The following is a 16,737-nucleotide window of genomic DNA, read 5'->3' as shown; positions in this document are numbered from 1 at the left end:
AGCTCCTGTACTTGATGCTCCTTCGTCTTGTGTGGATTCGTACGGTATGACGCACGGTTGGGTAGCGATGCACCAGGAATTAAGTCAATCTGATGCTCATCCCTGTTATAGGTGGTAATCCCGATGGCATGTCTTGTGGAAAGACATTAGCGAAATCCTACAAAATTTTAATGACAACAGGAGGGAAAGAGGGAGGCACATCCTCGAATGAAAATAATACCTCTTTGCACACAATTGCATAGCAAACACATGTAGTAAAATCCAGATCAGTAATATCAGATTTAGTAGTAAGTAAACATCCACTCTTCAATTTTATTTCAGATGCAACACTAGATGATGGTTTATTAGGCTTATTGTGTTGCTCAAATTCCTTTTCCATAATCTGATTATCACTCTTATTTAGCTCCTGTTTTGCTTTACTAGCTCTCGTAATGTCATCTTTGATAATATATTCACGAGACATAGGAAGCAAAGTTATGTTTTGGATGGGTACCATGGTCTACCAGGTAAAACGGAGCATGCTTGCATGGGTACCACATCACAATCAACATAATTAGAATATGTAGCAATGCTAAAATGCACACGAACAGTATGTGTCACCTTAACCTTGCCACTGTTGTTGAACCATTGAATCTAATAACGATGAGGATGTGGACTGGTGATGAGAGACAACTTCTCCACCATCTCCACGCTATCCAAGTTGTTGCAACTCCCTTCATCAATGATTACGTGAACAGAACGTTCCTTCGGAACTCCTGTTGTATGGAACAAGTTGTGCCTCTGATTTTGCTCAGCATGTGTTACATGCACACTTAAAATGCATTGAGCAACTAAACTTTCATACATGTTTGCGTAATCAGTAGCCATGTAGTGTGTCTTTTCTTCAGTATCATCGACACCGTCTGCTTCACTTGCAACAAGTGCTAGAGTCTCCTCATCATAATTACAAGCGGAGTCATATCCACCATCCTGAGTAACAATCATCACATGCTTAGATGCATATTCTCTCGCATAGTGACCTCCACCCTTGCAACAACGACATACAATCTCATGTGTTTGCCCTCTCGATGCAATGTATGAAGAAGAGATCTACGCAGCCTGAAAAGGTGTGCTCTTCGCGGAGGGTGGGGCAGATGCATGTTTTTGGGTATCTCGTCTGGAGATGGTGGCTGAAGTAGGTGGTGCTATAGCAGGACGTGTGGAAGTAGAAGAGGTATGTGGCGTCTAATTGATGACCCACAAGTGTAGGGGATCTATCGTAGCCTTTTCCATAAGTAAGAGTGTCGAACCCAACGAGGAGCGGAAGGTACTGACAAGCGATTTTGAGCAAGGAATAACTGCAAGTACTAAAAGATAACTTTTTATGGGTTTTCTGGTATAAGCAACAAGGAAATAAATGCAGGGAAAGTAAATGGTGCCGAGGTGAAGCAAGTGGCCCAATCCTTTTGAACACAAAGGATAAGCCGAGGGACTAAACTTATTAAGACTAAGGTGTTCCTGAAGACATACGGGAGAGATAGTCAAGTGCTTTCGCCATATTCTGTCTAGTACTATGTTTTGTATTGATAAGTGTTATGTGGGTGGATCTTAACTAGTGCATCGTCTAGGCTAGGACAAGTACACTCTTATGATTAATCCCCCTTGCAAGCGTCCGTAAATACAAGAGAGAAATGAAGGCAAAGCCTAACCATAGCAATAAGCTTTAGGATCCGATACTCCCTCGTGCAAAAGTATGTGAACTGGGGTTCAGGTTTCTGTCACTCCGACAACCCACCATAAGCATTCTTTATACACGATGCATTCCCCTAGGTCCTTAAAAAGGCGAAGTGTTATGTAGTCGACGTTAACATAAAACCAGTAGAAGAATAACACCATAACTTAAATATCAATCAACACATATTACTTCAACATCATATGACTACTAGCAACTAGACTTCTCTCATGTCCTCAAAAACTAAAGTAACTACTCACAATACATAAAAGAGATCATGATCATAGGTGATGAAAATATGATGAACAATCTGGTCATAACAATAATTATCCAACAAAAGTCAATAGCATTCACCACAAAAGAGTAATCAACACCGGTAGAGTAGAGGGGATGATTAATGCAAGGTACAACTCCGATTGCAATGGTAAGGTGAGATGGGGTGAAGATGGAGATGGTGGTGATGATGATGATGGTGATGATGATGATCTCGATGGTTCACGTGATGATGGTGATGACGATGAGGATGATCTCCCCTTCCGGGAGGAGTTCTCCCCGGCGGAATCTGCCCGCCGGAAAGGTCTTTTCTTCTCTGTAGGTTTCCACCCCGCAGCGGCGGCGGAACTCCGGGAAAACTTTTGTCCCCGTAAATTTTAGGTCACGAGGGTCATATAGGCCAAAGGATAGCGCCGGAGGTGGGACCCACCACCCACGCAGCCTCTGGGCGCAGTCTAGGGGTGACCCGCGCCAGCAGGTCGCCTGGATGCCCTATGGCCCCCCTCTGGCCCTTCTTCGGATTGTCTTCGTGATCTGTTTGGAAACTCCTTCCCAGTAAATTTCAGCGCAGTTGGAGATGTTCTGATATGGTAACTCTTCAGGCTATTTTCTCCGCTGAATCCTCTGTATGCTATTTCGGCACCGGAAAGTTGTAAACTGTGTAAAATAAGCCAAAACACTATAAGTACATCATAATATTGTGAAATATATCAATGAATAGAGACAAATTATGATACAAAATAGTGATGCATTTTGGACGTATCAACTCCCCCAAGCTTAGACCTCGCTTGTCCCCAAGCGAATACTGAGCTTGGTAAACCTGTCCACAAGTTTAGAGAGGGAAGTGTCGATAAATAAGAATACGGACAAGAAGCATCATAATTTCTCTACTAAACTCAACCATCCTCAATAGCAATCTCAACTCATAAGGCCGATAGGAAAGAGTAATATCAATCACAATCAAAAGTAGGGCTAAGGAAACTCATCAAACCATGGCAAACATGTCCTTGGTCAAAGAACAACTAATAACTTTTAACTTTTGCTCTTCCTCTTATATTTTGATGGGAACAATTGAAGCTTTTTGAAAGAACATGTTATTAGTCAAGAAGTGAAAATGCTAACTCAAAGGAAGACGTTTGCTTTAGCTAGGCTTAACAAACAACTTACTCATCTTAATGATATTGTCAACAAAGTTGCGATATGGCAATTCTCAATGAAACAATATAAATGCATGCTTCTTTGTCAACATAAAGTGTCTGACCTTTTAAAGGATAGAAAGAAGTAGGTTTACTGACTTAACATAAGAGTAAAAGATTAGCCCTTCGCAGAGGGAAGAAAACTCATGTGCTAGAGGTTTTAGAGATTTTGAAATCAACAAGATTGTAAAACAAGCTTTTGAGAGGTGCATAATTTGTCAACGAATGCTAGCAGATAGCTCAATACTTCTCATGCTGGACAAGTTTTGAGGAATGACTCCCAAAGTGGGGACGATCACATCCCCTTAGTCTCCTTTGTTTATCACTACCAAAGTTTTCTAATTTCTCATCAACAAAGCGTGAAGGAGGTTTTGTTTTTTGATATTATCTTTTAGGAGTTGGGTGCACTCATGCGAGTCCCTCCTTGTATTACGGGTTCGCAGATTAAACATGCAAACCGAGGATAAAGGTTGTTCAGTATGAGAAGATCATGAATTATCTACTGCTTCCTCATGAGCTAAACAGAGGCACAAAACATGGAGTAATATTTGAAGGTTTAAAGATAGCGCATGAGTAATATAGTTTAGGAGTGGCGGTGAAATACCACATAAAGGGAAGGTATGGTGGACTCGTGGGAAGGTTGAGGTTTCAAGGTATGGATGCACGAGCAGTATTCCCGCTTAGTACAAGGGTTGGCTAGCAAAGGCTTTTGAGAGCAGACAAATGATGTTGACTTGGATGCAAAACAATATAAGGTTTAACATAAAGAATTGGCATGAAACATCAAGTTGTCTTCCTTGTCAGCATAACACTTCAAGCATGAGAACATAAAGGTTTTGGCTATGTCACTACTAGAAAACTCATGCTTGTTGTTATGACCAATGTTATGTTTGCCAAGATTAAATAACGTTTTCAAAGCCATACCTAATATATAAGATCAATACTCCCATAAGAATCAGCATATAAGGTCGATTGCATGAAGAGAATACCAGGTGCAGCAAAGATACCAATAGACTTCTCATTAATATTCCATCATAGACAACTCCACACTCACGGATACAAGACTCTCCACAAAGGAGTGATAGACCTCAATGCAAACACCTATTTCATAAGATAACTTCCCTAGACATGATACGACACTAAACTTGACCATAAAAGATAAAGGATAAAGATAAAAAATAAAATTAAAGATACCGGGCACTCCCCCAAACTTGGAACAAGCTAAGGGAATGCCATTACCCATGAAGATATCACTCTTCATCCTACTTGTTGTTCTTCAAGTCATCTATTATGCGCCGAAGGGTTTGGTTTTCAGCTTCCAATATGGCCACCTGTACTTTAAGCACACGGAAGTCTTCACATAATTGGTTAGTGATTCTGTAAGCTTCGGATATAGCAGATGACACAAGTGGATCTCCCGGTGGAGGGACAGTTCCTGAAAGGTTCAGAGAAAGATCATGTTGAGGGTTAATAAACCCCACAAGGATGGGGTGGTTGGAGCTGGATCCTCGTGATGAAGGAACTCCTTCTTGCTGGGTGGTGACCATCTTGACTTCCTCTCTAATGGAGCGCTCCATCTCTGCTTGTCTTGCGGCAATTTCTTTATTAGTAGCCCATCTAGTAACCTTCCCTTGGTTGATGTCTTGCTGGACACGGCGGAGACGACGACCCGTGTAGTCTTCCCCGCTTAACTCGCAAGAAGACATCTCGAACAATAGCTTCTTAGCCTGGTGATACGTCTCCAACGTATCTATAATTTTTGATGGTTTCATGCTATTATCTTGTCAAACTTTGGACGTTTTGTATGCCTTTTATATCTTTTTGGGACTAAGTTATTAACTCAGTGCCAAGTGCCACTTCCTGTTTTTTCCGTGTTTTTGACCCTTTTCAGAGGAGGATTTAAACGGAGTCCAAACGGAATAAAATCTGCGGAATGATTTTTCCATAACAGAAGACACGTGGGAGACTTGAGAACCAAGGCAGGGGACCTCAGAGGAGGTCACAAGCCCACCAGGCCCGGCCTAGCTGGGGCGGGCCTAGCAGGCTTGTGAGCTCCCCATGGCTCCCCTGCCCTAGGTCTTCCGCCTATATATACCCTAAAATCCCCGAAAAAATCAGGAAATCATCGAAAATACTTTTCCGCCACCGCAAGCTTTTGTCTCCGCAAGATCCCATCTGGGGCATGTTCTCGTGCCCAGCCGGAGGGGGATTCGGATACGGAGGGCTTCTTCATCAACACCATGACCTCTCCGATGATGCGTGAGTAGTTCACCACATGCCTATGGGTCCATAGCTAGTAGCTAGATGGCTTCTTCTCTCTCTTGGATCTTCAATACAAAGTTCTCCATGATCTTCATGGAGATCTATCCGATGTAATCTTCTTTTGCGGTGTGTTTGTCGAGATCCGATGAATTTTGGATTTATGACCAGATTATCTATGAATCTTATTTGAGTTTCTTCTGATCTTTCTTATGCATGATTTCATATCCTTGTAATTCTCTTTGAGTTGTGGGTTTTGTTTGGCCAGCTTGATCTATGATTCTTGCAATGGGAGAAGTGCTTGGTTTTGGGTTCATACCGTGCGGTGACCTCACCCAGTGACAGAAGGGGTAGCGAGGCACGTATCGTGTTGTTGCCATCAAGGGTAAAAAGATGGGGTTTTCATCATTGGTTTGAGATTATCCCTCTACATCATGTCATCTTGCTTAAGGCGTTACTCTGTTCATCATGAACTCAATACACTAGATGCATGCTGGATAGCGGTCGATGTGTGGAGTAATAGTAGTAGATGCAGAAAGTATCGGTCTACTTGTCTCAGACGTGATGCCTATATGTATGATCATTCCCTTAGATATCGTCATGACTTTGCGCGGTTCTATCAATTGCTGATAGTAATTTGTTCACCCACCGTAATATTTGCTATTTTGAGAGAAGCCTCTAGTGAACACTAAGGCCCCCGGGTCTACTTCACACCATATTTTCAGCCTTACTCTTTTACTTCGCTGCACTTTCCGCCTTCAGATCTCACTTTGCAATCAATCTTGAAGGGATTGTCAACCCCTTTATAGCGTTCGGTGCAAGCTCTTTTGTGTTTGCGCAGGTACTCTGGACTTGAAGAGATTCTCCTACTGGATTGATACCTTGGTTCTCAAACTGAGGGAAATACTTACTGCTCCTGTGCTGCATCACCCTTTCCTCTTCAAGGGAAAAGCCAACGCAAGCAAGTCTCCGTCAACGTGTCAATTTCTGGCGTTGTTGTTTGAGAAGTAGTAGAAGGATTTCTGGCGCCATTGCCGGGGAGGATCAAGTCAAGAACTCATCCAAGTAAGTGTCGCAAACTCATCTCTTGCATTTAATTTTTTGCCTCTCGTTTTCCTCTCCCCCACTTCTGAAAAACAAAAAATTACAAAAAGATTTGCCCTTTTCTTCGTTTGCCTTTTTCGTTTGCCTTTTTTCTCGCTTGCTCTTTGTTCGTTTGTGTGGGATAGTCTACCTGTCCTCATGGCTAGATCCACCACTTCGAACGATACTCCCGAGAACGAAGTTGTCAATTTCAAACAAATTGAGGGAGAAAACTTAAAGGACGCTTGGTATAGGATTTGCAATGCTCAGAGTAGATCTACTCATAAGCAATCTACTACCGTCCTGCTTCGCACTTTTTATGTGGGTATTTCTCCTTGGAATAGGTTTATTCTTGACACCATCATAGGTGGAAATTTCTTGGATAGCTATACCGTTGATTCTTACGGAGCTGTAATAAATTTGGTAGGCTCACCCCCACTCATGGTTAATGGAACTACCTTAACTCTGGAACATGTGATGCATAGGCTGGATGTCATTGAAAATAAAGTTGCTACGATCGAACATATTGAGAATTTGGATAAAAAGATCCACAATCAAATCACCCAGTACGGATCCAAGGTGGGAATGGTTTTGAAAAATTTAAAGGAGAAGGAACCCACAGTTAACGAAAAACTAGGTCATAATTCCGCTAGGATTGGCAAACTAGAGGATGTTATAACCAACTTGGGTTCCCCTTTTGCCGCTGTGCAGAATACTCCAAATTTTGCCTACAATAAGGTCACCAAGTATATTTTTGTTCCTAAAAATAGTGCTGAATCATCTAGTAAGAAAGATAAAACCTTAAGATGATGAGTGATCACGTTACTTATGAATTGAGCACGAAAGACGACGATACGTGATTCTATCGCCTTATGCCTAGCTAAGGGCGTTAAACAATAGCGCTTGTTGGGAGGAAACCCAATGAATTTATTTCTTTTCATTTATGTTTTGTTGCGTCCACACCATCATAATTCTGTTATGATTGTGTTTTTGTGTTTCTTTTTGTGTTTGAGCCAAGCAAAACCTTTATGACTAGTCTTGGTGATGGTTGTTTAATCCTGCTAGAAAAGACAGAAACTTTTCGCTCACGAGATGATTTTTCATTTTTATTCAGAAAGAGATTTTGAGTTGATTCGTTTTGCTGATGGTTGATATGCCTTTTTCCCAAGCAGTCGTAATTTTTCAGAATTTTTGAGGTACCAGAACTATACAAAGTATACAAATTGCTAGAGACTGGTCTGTTTTTGACAGATTCTGTTTTTGTTGAGTTGGTTGCTTGTTTTGATGAAACAATGGATAGTATCGGGGGGTACTAGCCATGGTAAAGTGAGAATACAGTAGCCTAACACCAATATAAATAGAAATCAGGATTGCTATAGTAACTAAAGAAGTGGTAGTTTGTTTTCTTGTGCTAATGTTATCACGAGTTTCTGTTTAAGTTTTGTGCTGTGAAGTTTTCAAGTTTTGGGTGATGTTCTCATGGACAAAGATATAAGGAGTGGAAAGAGCTCAAGCTTGGGGATGCCCAAGGCATCCCCAAGACAAATTCAAGGACACCAAAAATCCTAAGCTTGGGGATGCCCCGGGAAGGCATCCCCTCTTTCGTCTTCAATCCATCGGTACCATTACTTGGGGCTATATTTTTATTCACCACATGATATGTGTTTTGCTTGGAGAATCTTGTATCTTAGGAGTCTTTTCTTTTTGTTGTGTCACAATTATCCTTGATGCACACCTTTTGAGAGAGACACGCACTCATCGTGATTTTGCTAGAATGCTCATCGTGCTTCACTTATATCTTTTGAGCTAGATAATTTTGCTCTATGTCCTTCACTTAGATCTTTTAGAGCACGGCGGTGCGTGACTTGGTAGTTTGTTTATGCTATGTAAGTAGTCCCAAAGATGATAGGTACCCAAATAGGATACAAAAACCTCCATCTTCATGTGCATTGAGTATAAAGAGAAGTCTTGATTCCTCTCAATTAGTTTTGAGACATGGACTTGGTAATATTAAGAGTTATGTTAGTAGGGTGTTGTGAATCTAGAAATACTTGTGTTGAAGTTAGTGATTCCCGTAGCATGCACGTATGGTGAACCGCTATGTTAGGAAGTCGGAGCGTAATTGATCTATTGATTGTCATCCTTTGTGTTGAGGTCAGGATCGCGCGATGGTTAACACCTACCAACCCTTCCCCTAGGAGTATGCGTTTAGCACTTTGTTTCGATTACTAATAAAAACTTTCGCAACAAGTATGTGAGTTCTTCATGACTAATGTGAGTCCATGGTATAGATGCACTTTCACCTTCCACCATTGCTATCCTCTCTAGTACCGTGCTACTTCAACAAAAGACCTTCCAACGGCGCCAGAAACACGTGCTGACGGGAGACTATTCTTGTCTTGATACTCCTCAGCAACGGCACCAGGAATCCTTCTGCTACGGCTACGCCTTAAGGGACTCCCTAGGAAAATATTCAAAGGATTTCCCTCGTGGCCTTGGAGCCTTGCGTTCGTGTTCCCTCGAAGCGGAAAGGGTGATGTAGCGCAGCGGTGGTAAGTATTTCCCTCAGTTTGAGAACCAAGGTATCGATTTAGTGAAGGAGTATCACAAGTACCTGCACAAACACAAAAAGCTTGCTCCCAACGCTATGAAGGGGTTGTCAATCCCTTATGGATTGTTTGCCAAGTGAGAACTGAAAGCAACAAAGTAAAAAAGCAAAGTAAAAGCGAAAGTGGAAACGATAGGTGTGAATAGACCCGGGGGCCGTAGTGTTTACTAGTGGCTTCTCTCATGAAAGCAAGTAGACGGTGGGTGAACAAATTACTGTCGAGCAATTGATAGAACCGCGCAAAGTCGTGACGTCATCTATGGCAATGATTATATCTATATGCATCACGTCCAAAACAACTAGACCGATACTTTCTGCATCTACTACTATTACTCCACACGTCAACCGCTATCCAGCATGCATCTAGTGTATTAAGTCCAAAAGAACAGAGTAACGCCTTAAGCTAGATGACATGATGTAGATGGACAATCTCATATCTACGACAAAGCCCACCTTGTTACCCTTGATGGCAACTACACGATGTGTGCCTTGCTGCCCCTACTGTCACTGGGACAGGTCACCACGCGGTAAGAACCCAAAACCAAGCACTTCTCCCATTGCAAGAATCATAGATCTAGGTGGCCAAACAAAACCCAAGACTCGGAGAGACTTACAAGTATATCAAATCATGCATATAAGAAATCAGCAAAGACTCCAATATATATCATAGATAATCTGATCACAAATCCACAATTCATCGGATCTCGACAAACACACCGGCAAAGAGGATTACATCGGATAGATCTCCATGAAGATCATGGAGAACTTTGTATTGAAGATCCAAGAGAGAGAAGAAGCCATCTAGCTACTAACTACGGACCCGTAGGTCTGAAGTGAACAACTCACGAGTCATTGGAGGGGCGATGATGTTGATGTAGAAGCCCTCCAACTCCAAAGTCCTCTCCAGCAGGGCACCGGGAAGGGTCTCCAGATGAGATCTCGCGGAAACGGAAGCTTGCGGTGGCGGAAAAGTGTTTTCGTGGATTCCCTGATTTTCTTTCTGTATTTTAGGGAATATATAGGCGAATGAGCTAGGTCAGGGGGGCACGAGGCAGGCCACAAGCCTGCTAGCCGCCGCCCCCTGGTGGCGGCTATAGGGCTTGTGGGCCCTTGTTGCTCTCCTGGCTTGGCCCTCAAGCCCCCTGATCTTCTTCCGTTCGGGAAAAATTTATTTCGGCGATTTTATTCCGTTTGGACTCCGTTCCAAAATCAAATCTGAAAAGAGCCAAAAACACAGAAAAAACAGGAACTCGCACTTGGCACTGAATTAATAAGTTAGTCCCAAAACAGATATAAAAGGTACATAAAACATCCAAAGATGACAAGATAATAATATGAAACCATCAAAAATTATAGATCCGTTTGAGACGTATGAAGCATCCCCAAGTTTAACTCCTGCTCGTCCTCGAGTAGGGAAGTGATAAGGAATGAATTTTTGATGCTTTCATGCTACCTAGCATAGATGTCCTTTGTAACTCCTCTTATGTGACGTGAATGTTCAGATCCATTAGATTCAAAACAATAGTTTGCTATTGACGCGGAAACAATAATAATTCAAGCAAACTAGCAAGGTAATCATAAACTTTCAAAATAACAAGGCCAAAAGAAAGTTATCCCTATGAAAGCATATAGTCTCGCTATGCTCTATCATCATTGCACAACGAATTTAAATCATGCACAACCCCGGTATTGGCCAAGTAATTGTTTTCACACCTTTACTTTCTCAAACCTTTTCAACTCTCACGCAATACATGAGCGTGAGCCATGGTTTTAGCACTATAAGTGGTGTGGAGTGTGGTGGAGGTTGCAAGAAAAACAAGGAGAAGATAATCAAATTAACTAGGCATATCAATGAGCTGTGGAGATGCTCATCAATAGATATCAATGTGAATGAGTAGGGATTGCCATACAAATGATGCACTAGAGCTAAGAGTATGTGAAAGCTCTTAAAGAAAACTAGTGGGTGTGCATCCAACTTGCTTGCTCACGAATACCTAAGGCAATTTTGAGGAAGCCTATCATTGGAATATACAAGCCAAGTAATGTAATGAAAATTTCCCACTAGCTATATGGTGGTGAAAAAACGAGAGACTCTCAATCATGAAGACCATGGTGCTTAATAAGCACAAGTGTGGAAGGATAGTAGCATTGTCCCTTCTCTCTTTTTCTCTCATTTTATTTTATTTTATTTTGGTGGGCATCTTTGGCCTATTTTATTTCCTCACATGGGACAATGATACATCAATGATGATCATCACACTTACAACTGAAAACTTAGAGCAACGATGACTCTATATGGAATGCCTTCGGTAGTGTACCGTGACAATGATCTAGCATGGCATAGACATTAATGGGAACATCATGCTAGCTATCTTACGATCATGCAATGGCAATGTAGAAGTGGTGGCACATGTCATGGTGGTAGTTGCATGGCAATATATCTCGGAATGACTTTGAAAAAGCCATAGTAGGTAGGTATGGTGGCTGTTTTGAGGGAGGCTAATGGTGGGTTTTGTGCACCGATGAAAGTTGCACGTCACTAAGAAGATAGTGATGGTGGAAGGTGAAAGTGCATCTAAACCATGGACTCAACATTAGTCATGAAGAACTCATATACTAGTTGCAAAAATTTTATTAGTAATCGAAACAAAGTATTCAACGCATACTCCTAGGGGAAGGGTTGGTAGGTATAAACCATCGCGCGATCCCGACCGCCACACAAAGGATGACAATCAAAAGACTAATCATGCTTAGACTTCATCACATAGCGGTTCACTATACATGCATGCTACGGGAATCACTAACTTCAACACAAGTATTTCTAGATCCACAACACCTTACTAGCATAACTTTAATATTACCACAACCACAACTCAAAACTAATTGAGATGAATCAAACTTCTCTAACTATTAAATGCACATGAAGGTGGAAGTTTTCGTATCCCTTTGGATAACTACCCCTTTTGAGACTACTTTCAAAGCATAGATCAACTACCAAGCCACGCACCGATGTGCTCTAAAAGATATAAGTGAAGCACATAGAGCAAAATCAACTAGCTCAAAAGATATAAGTGAAGCACATGTGAGTTGAATTGTCTACCAAAGGATATAAGTGAAGCTCGACAAAATCACGGTGAGTGCATGTATCTCTCTCTCTAGGTGTGCAGCAAGGATGATTGTGACACAACAAAAATAAAATACTCCTACGATACAAGATGCTCCAAGCAAAACACATAACATGTGGTGAATAACAATATAGTCCCAAGTAACGTTACCGATGGATTGAAGACGAGAGAGGGGATGCCTTCCCGAGGCATCCCCAAGCTTAGGCTTTTACGATATCCTTGAATCTCTTGGGGTGCCTTGGGCATCCCCAAGCTTGAGCTCTTGACACTCTTTGTCTCTTTTTCCATAAGAACTTCACCCAAAACTTGAAAACTTCACAACACGAAACTTAAACAGAAACTCGTGATAACATTAGTATAAGAAAGCAAACCACCACTTCCTTAGGTACTTTAGCAAACTTAAATTCTACTTATGTTGATGTTGGGTTACTGTATTTTCAATCTTCCATGGCTAATACCCCCCGATACTATCCATAGTTTCATCAAAATAAGCAACCAACACAACAAAAACAGAATCTGTTAACAGCAGACCAGTCTCTAGCAATCTGTATACTTCATATACTTCTGGTGCTTCAAAAATTCTGAAAAATTACGACAGTCTGAAGAATGTGCGTAGCAGTCAGCAACAAAAAGAATCAACTCAAAATCTCTTACACAAAAAATGAAAATTCTTTTCGTGAGCAGAAAGTTTCTGTCTTTTCTAGCATGACCAAACGATCATCCCCAAGACTAATCATAACGGTTTTGCTTGGCACAAACACAAAAAGAAACACAAAAAACACAATCATAACAGAATTATGAAAGTGTGGAAAACATAAAACAGAAACAAAAAGGATAGATTCTTTGGGTTGCCTCCCAACAAGCGCTTTTGTTTAACGCCCTTAGCTAGGCAAAAGGTGATGGAATCACGTATAGTCATCTTTGGTGCTCAAACCATAAGTAGCCCTCATCATAGATTCATAAGGCAATCTTATTTTATTTCTAGGAAAGTGCTCCATGCCCTTCTTTAAAGGAAATTGAAATCTAATATTCCCGTCCTTCATATCGATGATAGCACCAATAGTCCTTAGGAAAGGTCTACCAAGAATAATGGGACATGAAGGATTGCAATCTATGTCAAGTACAATGAAATCCACGGGTACATAGTTCTTATTTGCAACAATAAGAACATCATAGATTCTTCCCATGCATTTCTTGACAGTAGAATCCGCAAGATGCAAATTAAGAGCACACTCTTCAATCTCATGAAAACCAAGAATATCACATAAAGACTTTGGAATCGCGGAAACACTAGCACCCAAATCACACAAAGCATTGCACTCATAGTTTTTGATCTTGATTTTGATAGTAGGTTCCCACTCATCATGAAGTTTTCTAGGTATAGAGACTTCTAATTCGAGCTTCTCTTCAAGAGATTTCATCATAGCATCTACGATATGCGTGGTAAAGGCTTTGCTTTGGCTATAAGCATGTGGAGAGTTTGCAATGGATTGCGTCAAAGAAATGCATTCAAACAAGGAGCAATTATCATAATTGAATTCCTTGAAATACAAAGTGGGAGTTTCATTACTACGCAAAATTTTGATTTCTTCTACTCCACTCTCCACACCTTTATCATCAAGATGGGTAGACTCCGAATCATTGGGGCGTTTTTCAACCAAAGTGGATTCATATCCAGCCCCTACATCAATAGGTTTGATACGCGAAAACAAAGATTCAAGAGGAGTCACACAAGAACTTTAAGATCTTCATGATTTGCATCACAAATTTTAGGTTTAGCTGCCATCTTATTGACTAAGGCAGCCTGCTTGTCAGAAATTTGGCCCACCAATTTTTCAAGGTGAGCAAGCTGAGAATTTAGTGCAAGGAAATCATTGGCCATATCATCAACTTCTTTATTCAAACAGACCAAAAAGGAATTTTTCTCTTTTAATTCCCTACGGAAGTAACTATTTTGGTCAAACTGAGAAGACATGAAACCTTTGAGATTAGCTTCAATCTCCTCCAATTTTCTGAAATAGTTTGGTTTGGCCATGAGGAAAGGTCTCTCACGAACAAGCCTAAGAGAAGGCGGGTGAAAGGGGACGGAAAAAAGGCAAAAGAAAAAGAAAACGGGAAAGGAGAAAGGCAAATGAAAACGGCAAATGTGAAGTGGGGGAGAGGAAAACGAGAGGCAACTGGCAAAAAGAGTAAATGCAAGAGATGAGTTTCTAAGACCTACTTGGATAGATCACTCCTTCCCCGGCAACGACGCGAGAAATACTTCTGCTACTGCAATAAAAGACCTTCCGACAGCGCCAGAAACACGTGCTGACGGGAGACTGTTCTTGTCTTGATACTCCTCAGCAACGGCACCAGGAATCCTTCTGCTACGGCTACGCCTGAAGGGACTTCCTAGGCAAATATGCAAAGGATTTCCCCCGTGGCCTTGGAGCCTTGTGTTGGTGTTCCCTCGAAGCGGAAAGGGTGATGTAGCGCAGCGGTGGTAAGTATTTCCCTCAGTTTGAGAACCAAGGTATCGATCCAGTGAAGGAGCATAAAGAGCCAAAAACACAGAAAAAACTGGAACTGGCACTTGGCACTGAATTAATAAGTTAGTCCCAAAAAAGATATAAAAGGTACATAAAACATCCAAAGATGACAAGATAACAGTATGAAACCATCAAAAATTATAGATACGTTTGAGACATATCATACCGCGCAACTTTCACCAGTACACAAACCCACCATATGCCTTCCTCAAAACAGCCACCATACCTACCTACTTTGGCATTTTCATAGCCATTCCGAGATATATTGCCATGCAACTCCCATCATTCCGTCTCATGACTTGTGTCGTCACTCTCATATTGCCATTGCATGATCGTAAGATAGCTAGCGAGATGTTTCAACGTCGTACGCCAAGCTAGATCGTTGCACATCCCGGTACCCTGCCGGAGGCATTTCCTATAGAGTCATCATCGTTCTAAGCTTTGAGATGTGAGTAAATAAAAGTGTGATGATCATTATTGGAGCATTGTCCCATGTGAGGAAAAAAGAGAGGCCAAAGAGCCCAAATAAAAAAGGAGGCCAAGAGCCCAAATAAAAAAAAGAGAAAAAGAGAGAAGGGACAATGCTACTATCTTTTTCCGCAAGCTTCTGTCTCCGCAAGATCCCATCTGGGGCACGTTCTGGTGCCCTGCCGGAGGGGGATTCAGATATGGAGGGCTTATTCATCAACACCATGACCTCTCCGATGATGCGTGAGTAGTTCACCACAGACCTACGGGTCCATAGCTAGTAGCTAGATGGCTTCTTCTCTCTCTTGGATCTTTAATACAAAGTTCTGCATGATCTTCATGGAGATCTATCCGATGTAATCTTCTTTGCGGTGTGTTTGTCAAGATCCGATGAATTATGGATTTATGATCAGATTATCTATGAATCTTATTTGAGTTTCTTCTCATCTCTCTTATGCATGATTTCATATCCTTGTAATTCTCTTCGAGTTGTGGGTTTTGTTTGGCCAGCTTGATCTATGATTCTTGCAATGGGAGAAGTGCTTGGTTTTGGTTTCATACCATGCGGTGACCTCACCCAGTGACAGAAGGGGTAGCGAGGCACGTATCGTGTTGTTGCCATCAAGGGTAAAAAGATGGGGTTTCATCATTGGTTTGAGATTATCCCTCTACATCATGTCATCTTGCTTAAGGCGTTACTCTGTTCATCATGAACTCAATACACTAGATGCATGCTGGATAGCGGTCGATGTGTGGAGTAATATTAGTAGATGTATAAAGTATCGGTCTACTTGTCTCGGACGTGATGCCTATATGTATGATCATTGCCTTAGATATCGTCATGACTTTGCGCGGTTCTATCAATTGCTCGACAGTAATTTGTTCACCCACCGTAATATTTGCTATTTTGAGAGAAGCCTCTAGTGAACACTATGGCCCCCGGGTCTACTTCACACCATATTTTCAGCCTTACTCTTTTACTTCGTTGCACTTTCCGCCTTCAGATCTCACTTTGCAATCAATCTTGAAGGGATTGACAACCCCTTTATAGCGTTGGGTGCAAGCTCTTTTGTGTTTGCGCAGGTAATCTGGACTTGACGAGATTCTCATACTGGATTGATACCTTGGTTCTCAAACTGAGGGAAATACTTACTGCTCCTGTGCTGCATCACCCTTTCCTCTTCAAGGGAAAAGCCAACGCAAGCAAGTCTCCGTCAACGTGTTAATTTCTGGCGTTGTTGTTTGAGAAGTAGCACCTGGCAGAAAAAGATCGAAAGAGAAAACGCACGGAATCGCAAGATACAAAGCCGGGACGATCCGGAAAAATATATAGCAAACAATTCTGCATCAAAAGGAAGGTACCAAACCAAAGTGGGGTCGGAGACGGACTTCGGGTGGTCCACGCTGCCAAGCCAAAGTGGGGTCGGAGACGGACTCCGCGTGGTCCAGGCGGCCTCCTGGCGCGGCCAGGAGGTAGCCCGTG

This window comes from Hordeum vulgare, chromosome 1H (genome assembly GCF_904849725.1).
Source record: "Hordeum vulgare subsp. vulgare chromosome 1H, MorexV3_pseudomolecules_assembly, whole genome shotgun sequence".
In the NCBI taxonomy this organism is placed as follows: Eukaryota; Viridiplantae; Streptophyta; class Magnoliopsida; order Poales; family Poaceae; genus Hordeum; species Hordeum vulgare.
The sequence above is the reverse complement of the archived record's forward strand: the minus strand, read 5'-3'. Positions refer to the sequence as shown.